Below are 16,822 nucleotides of genomic sequence, written 5' to 3'. Positions count from 1 at the left end.
ATCCCAAATCCATCATGATATAATTTTCTTGCAATATGATTATAGTGGGTACAACTATGCACCTACTATACTTGAATATAAGATGGGCCTCTGCTTGGACACTATGCAGAAGTTTAAAAAGTCAGCAACCAAGAAAAGAACGCATGAGCTAAGCAAAAAAGGGAACAAACAAAAATCATAGTCTTGAGTACACAGGAAGTCCATGAATTCAGGTTTCAACTAAAATTACCTAACTTTAGAGACTAAGAAACAAAGAGACAGAAGCTTTGGTGGCTAGTCTGATTTTCTGAAGACTGTTTGGATGTAAAACCTAGCTCTATCATTTACCAGCTCCAACTTTCAGCTACTCAAATTCTCCAGTACCTTAGTCTTGTCATTGGTAAAATAGAAATGGCAATAGCAACTACTACAGAGGTGTTGTATTGATTAAATCAGTTAATAAGCATAAAGAACTTAGAATAATACCTTAGACCTAGAAAATGCTTCCCTAAGTATTATCTATAGTTACTATTCTGGGAATTTGTGCTTTCCCAACCATTCAAGTAAACCCCCTCTGTCATTATGGCCATTGATTCTAATCATCATTATCATCATTGTCATCATCATCATCAGTTATCATCTCTAAATTTTATTGAGTATTTGCTATGTAACAAACATTGCACTAAGTGCTTTAAATGCATTAACTCAATCTGAACAGTTATGTTTGAAATCAGTGTTATTAATATGATCACTTTATAAGTTAAAATAAAAAAACTGAAAATATAAGATTTGAGAGGTTAAATAATATGCAAGCAATCTTATAGTTTCTAGTAAAAAAAAAAAAAAACAGCAGAGATTTGAATCAAATCATACCCACACTCTTAACCAGGTATATGATCTCTATTTGCTCCATGCTATGATCTTTCTGTTCTTAATACCTCTGTGTCACTTTATTATCATATCTCTAAAGTGGTGGTGCTGGGCAAATGACACTTGTTGGTTGTCTCGTCTTACCATCATCTCTCAATCTCTTGGGGGCATCTTTTTTGAAGCCATTGTTTCCACTTTCACCACTGGTTTTCTGCCTTACCACTTTCACTTCTGTTGCTCCCTGGTCCTCTAGTTCTAGTTCTAGGTCAACTGGCCACTTTGAGCTGGTCAAGTGTTAGTTCTTTCCATGATCCTGAATATTGGCCAGGCTCCTGTTTTTTGGAGTCAATTCCATTGAGAAAATTTTACAAACTTTCCCAGGGAATCAAGGGGATATATGCGTGTGATGAAACCCTCATTCATCTCTAAGGAATCTTTCTCTTAATCATGGTTAAACATGTGCCTTCCATATAAGCATCTGCCTTTAGCTTCCCCATGTCTCTGGATAATTACTAGCCCTCTGTGTCTATATCATTCTGTCCCTTACTTCCAGCAGCAATCCCAGGACATCTTTTGCCATCTTTACTCAGAAAAATTATCTCAGTTTTTCAGTTTCCTGACTCTCATCAGTATTTCACCAGATGACCTGGGAAGCAGTATCATCAATGGGAAGAACAAAAGCTGGGGCTTCAAGTGTTGGGGTATATATTTTTTTCCAATTCCATTTATAAAAAGTCTCTAGGGCGATGACAAAAATACATGTACATTATAATACTATAAAAAATAGATGTGAAAATCTGGGCAAATGTCAAAATAGAACCTGAGTAATAATAATGTCTGTATTGTGATTTATATACATAAAAGCATACAATCAGATTCTATTCAACATGTGTGTGTGCATGCATGTGTGTGTGATATATGAACCCATGATTAATTTTACTTAGAGTGAGACAGAAGTAGATAGCACCATTATGTACATCTATAGAGAAATCACGAAATAAGCGCTTTTTGCTTAGAAATTATACACATCCTGAAAACAGCATACAAATTACTAACATTTGAGAAACACACCTTACAGGGTAAAGTCCAAGCCTAATGGTAAGATTGTGAGGCCATTTATAACCTTGCATCTTAACTTGATTACCTTACTTGCTTCAGAACTTGTCATTTTTTTCTCTTGCTGCCTACACTACTCCCTAATTCCCATCCAATGTATGATTATATGCTTTATACACACTATCATAATGCATTCCATTTATCTATATTTCTCCATCTTGATAGAGCAGAATCTGTTTTGTTTAATGGACAGGACTTTATCTCATTAATTTTTATATGCTTCAGGTCTAGCACATAGCAAAAGCTCAGTAACATTTTTAAATATGAGAAACATACTACTATGACTTACTCTGTATCCCCTACAACTTGTAATAATACACTTGCTGGAAATGCACACTGTAATACGTATCTCTTAAATCTGGCACTCTTGTTTTCTAATCTTCAAAAATATTATCTTGCAACAGTCAAGAAAAGTGAGACAGATGCTTAACTAGGGCCCTACTAAATCATAATGTTCAAAATTGCCTATGTTACAGTGTTTTATAAATTGCTGAGGATAAGCTTGAATTTGATTCTTATTTAGACTGAGATTATAAGCTTACTGCTAAATGAATACAAGTAGAAAATAAAAAGGTATAAACAGTAATGTGTTTACTGCTATACTTTTCAAGGTAATCATGTGTAAAGACCATAATCAATTTCCCAGGGAGGAATTTCCTGAAATGCCATAAAAAAAAGTTGCTTTTAGGCATAACTCTATTTGTCACTTTATTTCCCTTTACATTGGGGTATTATAATTTTATATCATTGCCCTTGCCAGGTGATAAGAAATATTGTTAGAAATATTGTCTTACCTTTCTATTGCTTCTGTAATAAATTAGCACAAACTTAGTGACTAAAGACAACACAAATCTATTATCTGAAGTTTTGCAGGTCAGAAATTTGACATGAGTCTCATTGAGTAAAATTAAGATGCCAGCAAAACTGAGTTTGTTTTTGAATGTTCTAAGAAAAAATCCATTTATTAGCCTTTTCCAACTTCTAGAGGATGTCTGTATTCGTGGGCTAATGGCCTACTTTCTTCATTTCAAAGCCAGCAAAATTTCTTCTCTCAGATCATGACCTAGTGAGGTTTCTTTCAAGGAATACAAGGCATGTTTGACATCTGGAGCTTAATATGATACACAATATCAATAGAATAATAGAAGAAACCACATGTTAATATCAATCAGCACAGAAGAAACATTTGATATTTTCCAGACAGATTTTAAACCATTCTCTCTCATGCATGCTATATTCTAGTCCAGGAATTTTCATTGTGTGTGAAAGTTCTTCTCACCTTTTATATAAGTCTGAAGTGTCAAAATAAGACATTTTTATAAAAGAAAAGCCCAGAAACAAACAAGCAAATATTTCACCTTTCCTATAGTTTTCTCAAGAAAATGATGTTTCCAAAACCTAAAGCATACATTAATTTAGAATTACATTACTATGTTTTGATAGTGTCTTTTTTATTGCATTCATCCTAGTGAGTGTGATGTGATATTGCATTGTGGTTTTAATCTGCATTTACCTAATGACTAATAAGCACATTTCATGTGCTTATTGGTCATTTGTATACCTTGACAAATGTCTATTCATATCCATTGCCCATATTCTACATTGGGTTACTTATCGTTTTATAATTTGATTGTAATGGTTTTTTATATACCTGAGGTACAAGTCTCCTTCAAATGTATGATTGGCAATAGTTTCTCTGATTCTTTGGCTGATCTTTTCACTTTTTGATGGTGTCCTTTGATGCACAAAAATTTTCATTTTGATGAAATTCAATTTATATATTTTTTATTTTGTCACTTATGTTTTGGTATCATGTCTAAGAAACGATTGCCTAACCCAAGGTCACTAAGATTTACCCCAATGCTTTCTTCTATAAGTTCTACAGGGTTAGACCTTACATTTATATATATTATTCATGTTTTTACTTCATTTTGCATTTGATGTTTCCATGCTTGTATATACATTGTATAATAATTAAATCAGGATAATTAGCATATACATGACTTCAAATAATTGAGATTTCTTTGTGGTGAGACCATTCAAAATCCTCTCTTCAAGTCATTTTGAAATACACAATACATTATTGTGAACTATAGTCACCCTACTGTGAACAGAACACTGGAAATTATTCCTCCTAACTAACTTTGTACCTGTTGACCATCTCTCCCCATCCTCCACCTCCCTACGTTCCCCGGCCTCTGGTAACCACTCTGCTACTCTCTACTTCTACGATATCAACTTTTATAGATTCCACATATGCATGAGATCATGCAATATCTGTCCCTATTTACTTGGCTTATTTTACTTAACATAGTATTCTCTGGGTTCAATCACGTTGTCGCTAATGGCAGAATTTCACTCTTTTTTAGAGCGGGATAGTATTCCATTGTATATGTATACCACTTTTCAAAATCCATTCAACCATTGATGAACACGTAGATTGATTCTATATCTTGAGTATTGTGAATAGTGCTGCAATGAACAGAGTGCAGATATCTCTTCTGTGTACTGATTTCATTTCCTTTAGATATATACCCATTATTGTATGTTGAGGATGTGTGGGGGTTGTAGATAACTAATTTCTTTAGCGCACTTGTTTAGGTCACTTAGCAAAAAGAACAAAGCTGGAAGCATCAAACCTACCTGACTTCAAAATATTCTATAAAGCAATAGTGACCAAAACAATATAATACTGGCATAAAAAGAGATACACAGTGGGACACTCATAACAATTATAGATTATTCTACTCAAAATAGTATAAAACAGGAGGTAGCAGAAGTCACTGATCTATAGTAATTTCAAATGCAGCATTTTTAAATTTCCTTGACTGGAGCTCCGTCTCACTGCTTGGGCATGATTTGTGATAGTTCTTGGCTTCACTCTCTGGTTTCTGATTTCTTTCCTCTAAGTCATCCTTTCTTTTCCACAAAAAATAGTAAGTGTATGAAACTGAGCCTGCTTCTGCCAATAATAAATCTAGACTCCAAAAGCCTTTTCTGATTTCATACCATCTCTGTCCAATTCTGTACAAGTTGGTGATGATTTACTAATACAATTTTTTTTAAAGAAAATTATGTCATTCCTCTGAATCTTATAATTCTCTCCATTAGACAAAAGTCACATCCACAAATCTCTTTAAAATAAGCCTTTTCAGTCTTAGGTTTTCATAAAGTTGCTATATGACAATATCCTTAAAGTTCTTAGAAATTCTATTATTTAACAGAAAATATTTGCAAGATATGCCATTATGATCTTTAGATGAAGTTGTGTTTTTGTGCCATCTGCTTAAATCTTTCTGAGGTGTAAACAAAAATATATATAATCATACCCTTTTCACACACCATATTTAAACCATTTTCTTTGACAGAACCATGGATTCTATTTCTTCCCAGAAACCATTTATCAATTTTATCATTAAGAATAATATAATCAGAACAAGAATCAGTATTTTTTTTTAGATCTATGAAGATCCTGGCACCTTTATATTTAGTAGTTATCTCACTAGCTTCTCTCTCTTCTCTCGTTTCATTATAGACAACAAGAAGAAGATAATTCAACAGTCTGCCTGAGAATCTCCTTAGCTAGACCACCTAGGTTAATATCATAGACACTTTTTCTATCTTCCATGTTATAGCAGGTACCAATGTTACTAAACTTTTTGCCACTATCGGACAAGGGCCCACTTCCTACACTTCTAGTATCATTGTCCTCACTTTCTTTTATGCTTCCTCAAGGGCCATCAGGCTTTTGCTAATATTAATGGATTTTTTCAAGGTCCTTCTAATTTTTGTCTGCTTCCTACTCCTAAGGTCACTTCTACATGTTTATATTTTTATTATGGCCTTATTCCTCTAACAGGCACCAACATATTTTCCAGTTATTATTACTGTGTAGCATACTAGCACAAAACATAGTGGCAAAGCAAACACATATTTAATTATTATCTCATGCTTCTAGGGATTGATTAGATTAGCTAGGTGGTTCTTGCTTAGATTCTCTCAAGAAGTTGCAGTGAGGCAGTGGCTATGACAGGAAATCTTCTAAGTCTCTCTCAATGACCTATAAATTGCCTTAACTTGGGAACTCAAAGAATTTAGGACAGGGACTTCTTGAGCACTTTTTTCTGTCTTTATTTGGTCTTATTATATAGTCTCTTCAGAGCCAAACAGAAGCTGTATCAATTTTTACCACCTAATATCAAAAGGCCATAAATGCAATTTCCATAGCATTTTATTTGTTGAAACATTCACAAGGCTGCCATGTTCAACCCAGGAGAAATACGTACCATCTCTTGATGAGGGAGTGCCAAAATTCTCGTAGACCATAAAGGACCAGATATATTGCTGGGGCATTTTTCAAAAGGTAATATATCATACATCAAATCTGCTTCCAAAATTACACAAAGAAATGTTTCTTATTGCATATAGCATTTTTAGGGATAGAAGTGGTTTACCTGAACATATATTTGCTATAGGAGTGGAAGCTTCATTTTTGTTATTTGGGCCTGTGTCTTTGGTAATCCATTTTAACTCTGAATTCAATGAGTGCTCTCTCTAATAATTTTAACTCCCTTCAGTCATATATACATATGTGAAAAGTTATATATATATAAAACTTTACATAAATACATATTATATTTAAAAATTATATGTATTTGTGTATGTGTGTCATATTTTTTTTAAGCTCATATCTTAGCTTTCCATTCTCCACATTCTGAGTGTCAGAAGTTTTTGAAGTTTTATTCTTTAGGGGTCCAATGAAGACTAAAACAGCTACCTTGAAGTCATTCCAAAAAACTTGCTTTCTGCCACATATTTTCCGAAACCTATGGTATCTGGCTGTAATTTTCCATCTGTTTTTTTGTTTTGTTTTGTTTTGTTTTTTTCCCTACTCCTGTTCAGGCAGCCCTATTTAGTTTGTAACATTCTAGCCTACTATTTATGCTACTCTTATAATACTTCACACACCTTATCACTGATGGTTAAATCAAAGTAGTGTGCCTTCATTCGTTTTGCATTTTGTTTATTTGCTTTAAGGCCAACCTGTTTGATAATGTATTTCTCTTTATTCAGATTTACAGGTATCCTCTAGAACAAGGAAAATGAAGTAAATGAGAGTTCATATTTTCAGATAAAGCAGCACATCTCCTCCTCCCTATGTAGTACGATTCCACTCAGGAAGTATCTCCATTCATTCCTATTCCTCACCAAGACTTTTTTCCACATGGCTTATCTTTCTTGAGCTTTTCCTTAGAAATTTGATTTGATATATGTGCTGGGGATGAACTTCACGCACTTGTCTTCCTTACACACCAGCAGAAAAGCTGTCTCCTTGAATTTTATCTGATAAAGCTTGACATATTTTATTTAATGTTTCCTTTCAAATGTGTCAAAGTTTTCTGTAGCAATAGAATATTGCTGTTCCAGACTTCTCAATTATTCCTATTATTAGCCCCTTAGTTAGTTGTAAGAGGGCAAACTCTCAATATTTTCCTGGTGCTAGATTTTCTTTAGGGAAAAAGACTCAATTTGATTTTTAAACTCCCACCAGTTTTCCTCCATTTAATCTCTTTGGCTCCCAGTAACACCGGTGACAATTGAATTAACTCCCACTTTCTTATTTCCATCTTGAATAGCAGTTGGTTTTGAGTATACCTAATTTTTCTTTCTATGTTTGGGCCCCTTAACCTCTAAGATATTTGTACTTTAAAAATGAGTAGTGCTTCTCCAGATCAACTTCCTTCCTTCCTTCCTTCCTCCTCTCTCCCTCCCTCCCTCCATCTCCTTTCTTTCTTCCTTTCTTTTGTGTTCTCTTATCTATTGGTCTTACTTTTTTTTTTTGTTTTTTGAGACAGAGTCTTGCTTTGTTGCCCAGGCTAGAGTGAGTGCCATGGCATCAGCCTAGCTCACAGCAACCTCAAACTCCTGGGCTGAAGGGATCCTACTGCCTCAGCCTCCCGAGTAGCTGGGACTACAGGCATGCGCTACCATGCCCGGCTATTTTTTTATATATATATATATATATATATATATATATTTTAGTTGGCCAGATAATTTCTTTCTATTTTTTAGTAGAGATGGGGTCTCGCTCTTGCTCAGGCTGTATTGGTCTTACTTTTGATTCTAAAACTAAAACATATTTTACACTAAATTCTTTAAATTCATGATCAAACCTGATTCCTAGGAAGATAATTCCATGCACAAATTTTAAATTCTTCCTTTAGATTTTATGTTTATAATTTCAATCAGTTTATTTTTTCTCAATCAAAGAAAATTAATTATATTCTGTACAATAAGGATGATTGTTTCACTTTACCTGCTCACTGACACAATTTATCACTTTTGTATTATTAAAATCTTAATCAAAGTCCTAAAGTACACAAGGTTGATTAGGGCTTCTTAGAGCATTTTTCTTCTCTCTCCCTGCATTTGTACCTTCACTGAAAATTAGAACCTTCCATCCTCTTGGAAGAATTGAAAAGAAAGCTTCTATCTTTATGTCTTGCTTTCCCTCTAGTATTTACCTGATTGTTAAATTTTTGGGAAAAATGGTGGTGTAGCCTTCTTTGGAGGTCTATCTTTTGGTAATATCTTGTTTTTCAGCCTGAAATTATTTTTCCATGAAGTAGGTTCCCTGGGGAATCTTCACAGCAGAGACCAGAAATCCCTCCTACTGTTCTTTGTATGAATGGACATATAATTTCAGTTCAGTAGGAAAACTGTCAAAAGTCCATTTTGCCCCTGAGTCACATCATGTTTGATAGTTCAATTATAGCAGCAGACATTTTGATCCCTGTGTCCTTCCTCTGTGTCTCAGATTGGCATCCCTCAAAACTCCCACAAAACTCTTCTAGGAATAATACAATCCTTTACATTTGCTTATCACTAAATGGCTACAAATTACTTTCCAAGTTTATTATCTTTATGGAATTTTATAATAAATCAATGCTGTTGTTGTCAAGCTATTAAACTGCTTTAAAAAGAAGGGAACTGAGATTTGAGGAGGTGAAGTAACCCACCAAAGTTTACATAGATGCTAATTTGCAGAGCTGAGGCAAGTACCAAGGTCTGCCAATATAAAATTGCACTCAGGAAAATTGCAAACCCTTAAATGCATTTAGGTAATTGAGCTGAAGAGGATGGTGCATTAGCCCTGGGAATCTGAACATTCACATTTGATTCTGCAGGTGGTAACTGTCAAGATGTTTGACACTTTAGCCATTACTAAGTTCTCTTGCCTCTAGGGATCTCAGGGCTCTGTGTTTCTCTAGACCAAGGACATGCATGCAAATGACCCACTTAACTTGAAGAAGGAAACGTTTGACCATTGTGTCCATAGGAAATGTGAAGTTTAAGTGGAAAAGTATGAACTAATTACCACTTTAGCTGTATGAGCAGCTAAGAGTCTTTCACAGTGTTAATAAGGTTTTAACATTGTTCCTTCTTTGTTATTTGTCTTCCTTGTTCTACATTCTTTGCTCTTTTATTTGCCACATTAGAGAGGCTTGGAAATCGCTTGATGAAATACCTATCTATTCTGGTAAAAGTGCTTCCATGATTAGATTTCTGGCTGTGTAATTTTGTTTTCATGGTATTCCATCCAGCTCAATAATCAGAAAAGTCATGATAGCCCCTCATTCTAGGCCAGGCATTAGGACAAAGCTGACACAATGGTGGAAATGGATTTTGTCATGTGTCACTGATATAAAAAGACTGAGCTATATTCTTCTCTTTAATAAAGACATTTGGTATCAATTTATTCCAAAGAAGGACATATGATAATTAATAGACTGAAGATGACAAGAACTGTGCAGTGATCAGAGTTAATTATAATCAATTAATTGGCCAAAGCTACATTTTTTTTTTTTCATTTTGCTTAGATACTTTTGTTTTTCATGGCTTAATGTTTAGAAATGTGTAGTCGTCAAAGCAGCTGTGTGGAGCATCTGCTACATAAATAGGGAAGAGTTGAATATGTGAAAGCAAATTGAAAACCCAATTCAGTAACAGAGAATTGGCCCTATGCAATTGTGAAAGCTGGCTAAGTAGTCACTGTAGGGCTTTCATCTGATGCTAGAGCTTAAAGCACACAGGAAGGGAGGATAGTTGTAAAGCCGAGGAGATCAAGGCCAGGCTGGAACCCGCAGGCGTGAGCTGGAACCCCACAAGGACAGACTGAAACCAAAGTTATTTCTCATTGCCTCTGTCCTTGGTGGCAAAGGTATCCTGCAGAAGTTGGTGTAATTCGTCAAAGCTAAATATACACATCTGGCTGAGGATTCAGAGAAGTTCAAGTGTCACAGGAAAGTAATTCCCAACGCTAGGAATCACCTGAAGTCCAAGTGTGTCCTTGGCTTCATGCAAGAAAGAATTCAGGAGCAAGCAGACAGTGTAAAGTGAAAGTAAGTTTTATTTAGGAAGTATAGGAAATCTACTTCACAGAGTAGAGGCTAGTTTTCCCTGCCAGAGTAGAACAGCCCTGGTGGTTCCTTTAGTCCCTTTATGTAAGCAACAGCTTAATTATAGACTAAACAAGGAGAGGAATATTTATGTTATTTCTTGGAACGGGGCAATGTTTTCTCAGAATTAGGGTGACATCCTCCTTGTCAATCCGGAACTGTCTTAGTGTCAGGTGCATGGTGGGAGTAGGTTTCCCTACAAAGATTTTATGGTAATGGGGGTATAATGAAACTGAAAGGCCAATAAGTGATTGATTCTTCCTCTGTCATCTTGGTTCTAACTGGTTGAAACTTGTCCTGTCCCCCAACCCATTTTGATCAGGGTGGTCCAAGACTCCCTGACTCAGTTAAGCAATGTCTGCCAGTTCCTTAGCTCACAGGGAGCATCAGCGGAAGGCAGTGCCCTTGCAGAGTTAGTTGCTGCTTCATGCTAATGGAAGCTAGTCAGCAGATCAGCAGTATGTGGGTGAGCTACAAAAATAACTGCTATTTCTCTCCTATGCTCCAAATCACCATGATCTTCCTTGTAGCCTTCCCTAAAGAGACATGTGATTAAAAAAAAAAAAAAAATTCTGGGAAATGTAGTTTCTCCTAGTCAAGTTTATATGTTACAAAGTGATTCCAATACTATTTACAAGCAGAAATGGGTATGCTTCTCCTCCAGACCATTAGTGTGAAGGATTAGGATGATCCAGTCAGCACTTAAGCTAAGTTTCAGATTTGTTACTTCTGTAGTTACTTTCTGGCTACAACAGGAATGAGATTCTTCCAGAGGTGAGCTGTTGTTACCTTGGTTCCTACTTTCAGCTTAGGATGTCAGAATGTTTTTCTAATTTTTCCTCTTCCATCTCCAGTTTTCTGTAGTATTTCAAGCTCCTCCCACAAAAGGGACTCTTACCATATTCTTGCCTCTTTCCCAGCCCTAGACAGCTATGGTTTGTTATTTGTTTAGATGCTCACCTGGGGACAGGAGGTGTTTTTCTGCTCTCATTGTCCATCTCATTGTTTTAGATCTTTGTTGGGGCCTTGAGGGTGGCACTTTCTCAGTGTTCCTGCTTCCATCCTCACAAAAAACTCTGCTTCACATGGGGGCAAAGGGGTGTGGCTTGGGCTGGAGAGAATTTTCTTTCCCTCACATTAAGACTAGCACACCTCTGTTTTATATCAATGCAAGACCCTGGCTCTAGCATTTTTCCTGACCCTCCCTCAGGGCCAGATATTAATAACTTTGCTTCTACTACTCTTCAGTGGCAGTGTACCTTTTCCTGGGACTGGGGGCAACAGAACCTCATGCAATTACCCCTAGCCACAGAAAGTTTATGGTTATCATCGTTATAAGGCTCATTGACTGTTTTTCTCTTTTTAAAGAAATTGTACCTTTCATTTTATATTTTTAAATCTTTACCTGTTCATCTTTAGTCCTACCTATCTCCTCATCACTGTTCCCATCTTTCCATCCCTGTTGGCCCAGGCCATGCCCAGGAGCAAACACAGCCAGAAGGGTCTCCAGCTCAAGGATGCTTGGGAAGCTCCAAGCACTTTGTTCTACGAAGGCAGTTGTGACCTGAGAGATAAAAAGAGATATTCCTGTATCAACTAAGACAGACCCTAAAAAAGGTTAAGGAAACAAAAGTTATGTATGGGTCCAGGGTTCAAGACCCAGCTACCGCATCAAATTTCTAAATTCCTATGACTATAAAAAAAAAAAAATCCACACCCTTGCTAAATTCCCTAACAGTAAGAGCTGTCGGGCTGATTTATAATCCAGAACTATGCAACTCTAATTGGACAGAATAACCAGCCTGGCCTCACAAACATTATTTTCTGATAAGCTATTGCAGAACTTATGCCAGTTTAGCCAGTTTATTGAGGCCTCACCAAACTGTCTTTCTGTCCTATAGTTCACCTTTTGATGTAAAGAGCAAATTCCACCTCATTTTAATGCTAAAAGCCCACCCCAAGTGAACATGGGATGTATGATACATAGATGTTTACCCATTTAGCATGCATCCAGCTCCCCTCATAAGTATGTGTAGCCTTCTCCCCATACCTGCTGAATACATATGATATGGGCCCGGTAAGTCATAAAACCCAACCTGTCCTCCCCACTCTTTGAAGAGAGACCACCTTCAGCACATGTCAAAGATTGCCTCTTTCAGGCTTGCAGACCAATACCACCAATAAATCTCCCCTTTCTTCTGTTTAGCCGTTCAGGTAGTCTATTGGACAACACAGTCTAGGTGACTTTTATACACAGAGAGTTTTCTCTGGTAAGCATCAGATAAAGTAAGAGAGATTCAAAGTGTAAGAGGAACTTGGTAAGTCACAGCTGGTACGGATCACATGAGAAGGAACACGAGCCTCCTTAAGCAGCTAAGAGAAGCCCCTGACAGGGATCTCCATCCTACAAACATGAAACACTGGATTCTGCCAACAACCTGAATGAGTCTGAATGCAAATTCTTTCCCAGACATCCAGATAAAAGTTCTCACCCCAGCCAACACTTTGATTTCAGCCTTGTGAAACCTGAGTTAATGCCTGCCTGGACTTCTGATACACTGAACTGAGACCTAATTGATGGGTCTTGTTTGAAGTCACTAGGACTGTGGTAATTTGTGTTGCAGCACTAGAAAATTAATACATTAGGTCATATTGTGGATATCAAACTGCCAAACTCTCTTTCAAGGTGACTACCATTTTTTATTCCCACCAATATTGTGTTCCAGCTGTTATGTGTATCATAACCAGCACTTGGTGTCTGTTGAGATATTTTGCCCACTTTTTTATTGTTTTATTTCAAGATTGTTGAGTTTCTGAGAGTTCTTTATATATTATGCATATATTTTCTTTGTCAAATCTGAGAAAAAAATACTTTCTCATAAGAAGTGGGAGAAAATATTAGCTCAGTTTGTCTTTTGCCTGGCCAAAGTTTTAATTTTGAAGAAATCCAATTTTTTTAAAATATATAAATTGTGCTTTTGGTGTCATATCTAAGAACATTCTGTTCAACTCAAGGTCACAAAAATGTTCTCCTCTATGTTCTTCAGGAAATTTTACAGTTTTAGTTTTTTAAGATGTTTTTATTTTTTTAATTGTGGTGAAATACACATAACATAAAAATCACCATCTTAGTTATTTTTAAGTGTAAAACCGAGTGGCATTAAGTCCATTCACATTGTTGTGCAGCAATCATCATTATCCATCTTCAGAAATCATTTCTCATCTTGCAAAATCAAAACTCTGTACTCACTAAACTATAACTCCCCCTTCTCCCCTTCCCCAAGTTCCTAACAACCACCATTCTACTTTCTGTCTCTATGAATTTGATTATATCTACGTACCTCATGTAAGTGGAATCATACAGTATACTTTTGTGATTGGTTTACTTCACTGAGAAAGATGTCCTTAAGATTCCTTCATGTTATAGCAGCATGTGTCAGAATTTTCTTCCTTTTTAAGGCTGAATAACACTGCATTGTATGTATATATCATATTTCATTTATCCATTCACCTGTTTATGGACACCTGGTTCCTATCTTTTGTCTATTGTGAATAATGCTTCTAGGAACATGGGTGTAGAAACACCTTTTAAAGACCCTGATTTCAATTCTTTTAAGTACAGGTTTAGAAGTGGAATTGCTGTATCACATGGTAATTCTATTTTAATTTTTTAGTAACCACCATACTGTTTTCCACAGAGTCTGCACAAGTTTACATTCCCATGAACAGTCTATAAGAGTTATAGTTTCTACACATCTTTACCAACATTTATTACTTTCTGGTTGTTTTTATTTGTTGTTATTGTTTGTTTTACGTTTTCTTTTTCCTGTGTGTAACTTTTTGTTTTTTATAGTAGTAATCCTAATGAGTGTGAGGTGGTATACACTTTTATTGGGACAAAGTTTATTATTTTGTATACGGATACCTGTTACTTCAACACTGTTTCTGTAAAAAAAAATATTTTCTCCATCAAATTGCCTTCCATACTTGTCAAAATTACATGCCCATTTTTGTGTGTGAGTGTATCTCTGGACTTTCTCTTCTTTTTCTTTGATCAATATGTCCATCATTTCCCAAATTCCAAATAGTCTTGATTACTATAGCTTTATAGTAAGCCTTAAAATCAAGAAGTACAAATCCTCCAACAGTGTTTTCCTTTCAAAGTATTTTGACTTCTCTAGCTTCTTTTCTCTTTCTTGTAGATTTTAAAATTAGGTTGTTGATATCTACCAAAAATTGAACTTTTATCTGGTAATCTTGCTCAACAGTTACTAGTTTTTAGAATTTTTTTTTTTTGGTAGATTAATTTGGGGTTTTTATGTAGACAATCATACCATCTACAAAAAGAGACAATTTTATTTCTTTCTGATCTGTATGCCTCTTATTGCCTTTTCTTTCTTTATTGTACTAGCTAATTCTTCTAGTATAAGACTGAATGGGAGTTATGAGGGAAGAGTATGTTTCTGAGACATCTCTTGCTCCTTTATTGCTCATTTAGAGGTGGTGGTACTTTTCCTAGGGAGAATTTAGATGGCACTGTTTCCATGTTACTTATTTCAGAATTATTCTTCCCAAATTGCTTGTTTCATGGATATGGGAAGGTGGAGTTACAAAATGCTAAAGAGATGAAAGCAGAGAGAAAAAAATGCAAAAAGGATATGCAATCCTATAAAAAAGACAGGAAAATGAAGAAACAAACAAATCCGCCTCATCAATTCCAAACAGGATTGGACTGTTGATATCCTCCTCATATACTATACACTAAATCGCATATAAGCTTGAAAATTCTAAATGGCATTGATGTTGGCTTGTTTAATTAATCTTTGAGAGCAATGGGTTTCTATTAAGTGTCATTAAACAAGACCACTGTTTTGTGGATTTTTAATGGGTTTCTCTGAAATAGTGAATATTTTACCATTACTCATAGTATCTAGGAAGAGATCAAGGGCTAAGACTTTAGGACTGAGGAAGGTGTCCTTAAAAAGCAGGCAGGGAGTCACTCTTCCATAAAACATTGTCACTGGTGGTGTCACTGCAAATGGGAAAAAAGTTGACAAATTTTATAAAGAACCCTGTTCTCAGCAGGAGCTCTACGGGAGTGAGACTAGAAAGGTGGGCTTTATCAAAAATTATAAATTACTCCTCCTTTGTGTTGTACTTCTCTTTGCTTATATCTAAGTCTGTAATACTGTTTCATCACAATTTAACATCTGGTCTCAGCTGTTACTATGGGCATTTAAAAACAAAGATAGGTGACCACAGCTGAGACAATGCAGTAGAGAGAAAAACAGTAGCAGCCTGAGGGACGATTCATGTTCAAGAACTTCAGGAAGTAACTCCAGTAAAAAGAGCAGAGACCTTTGGGAAGAGTGGGCAGTTAACATTTGGAACACAGGACACTATGCCTGGGACAAGTTTGTAACAGATGGGGGTGTCTTATTGTTAGTCCAAGATATACTTAACAGTGACTGTGGGAACAAATAAGTAGACAGCGAAACAAGACTCCTCACAGTAAAGCAGGAGGAAAGAATATGATAATTATAAGTTATTTTATTAACAAAAACAGAACCTTAAACTGATGGAATAGGGATATATCAGATTCATATTATTAAAAGTTGACTTTTAATATGATTCATGTGCCAAAATGAAAGTAAGACAGCAGAAGCATGAACAGAAGATTAAAAAACAAAATGAACTTCATGTTTGGTGAGAAGACAAACTAAAGAATTACATTTCTTAATTGTCATGAAAGAAGAAAGACCACATTAGACTTTGTGTCTGGACCAATTTGTGCTCTTTATGACACTTCCACAGACATATGAATCGAGGGATCTAGGTAAACTGCCCAGAGAGCTCTGCATTTGTTCCTGAAAATGATCAGGGCAGCCCTCTGACTGCTGGATGCTTGTCTGGAGCTGCTTGGATGCACAGCAATTGCAGTGCCTATGGGATGTCACCTTCTGAGTTTGTGATTGCCAGTTGTACTCAGTCTGTCTGAAAATGAGAAGATCATAAAAGGGGTTTCTTGCTTAGACTTGTATGACAGATCATATTCTTGGTCTGATCTTATAGTTGCTGCAGCTATGATGATTAAAAACACCTTCCCTTCCTACCACCACCACAGGACATTCAGTAGGGTAACTCTTATGGCAGATCGCTTTCATTTTCTCATTCATCAAATACTTATTGAGTGCCTACGATGGTGTGCTGACCACTTGGAATATAGAGGGACACGTCTTTATACGTCAAGAAATTCAGTGATCAGAGAGAGAAGCAAATAGACAATTATAATGATCCATCAGCAAAGTTGCTTGACCACTGGCAATGACAGGGGACTTCTAATCTCACCAAGATGCTACCATTATTTATTCCTTTCTCAGATGAGGCTTTGTTGCATC

The sequence above is a fragment of the Eulemur rufifrons genome, chromosome 6 (genome assembly GCF_041146395.1).
Source record: "Eulemur rufifrons isolate Redbay chromosome 6, OSU_ERuf_1, whole genome shotgun sequence".
In the NCBI taxonomy this organism is placed as follows: Eukaryota; Metazoa; Chordata; class Mammalia; order Primates; family Lemuridae; genus Eulemur; species Eulemur rufifrons.
This window is presented reverse-complemented; position numbering follows the sequence as displayed.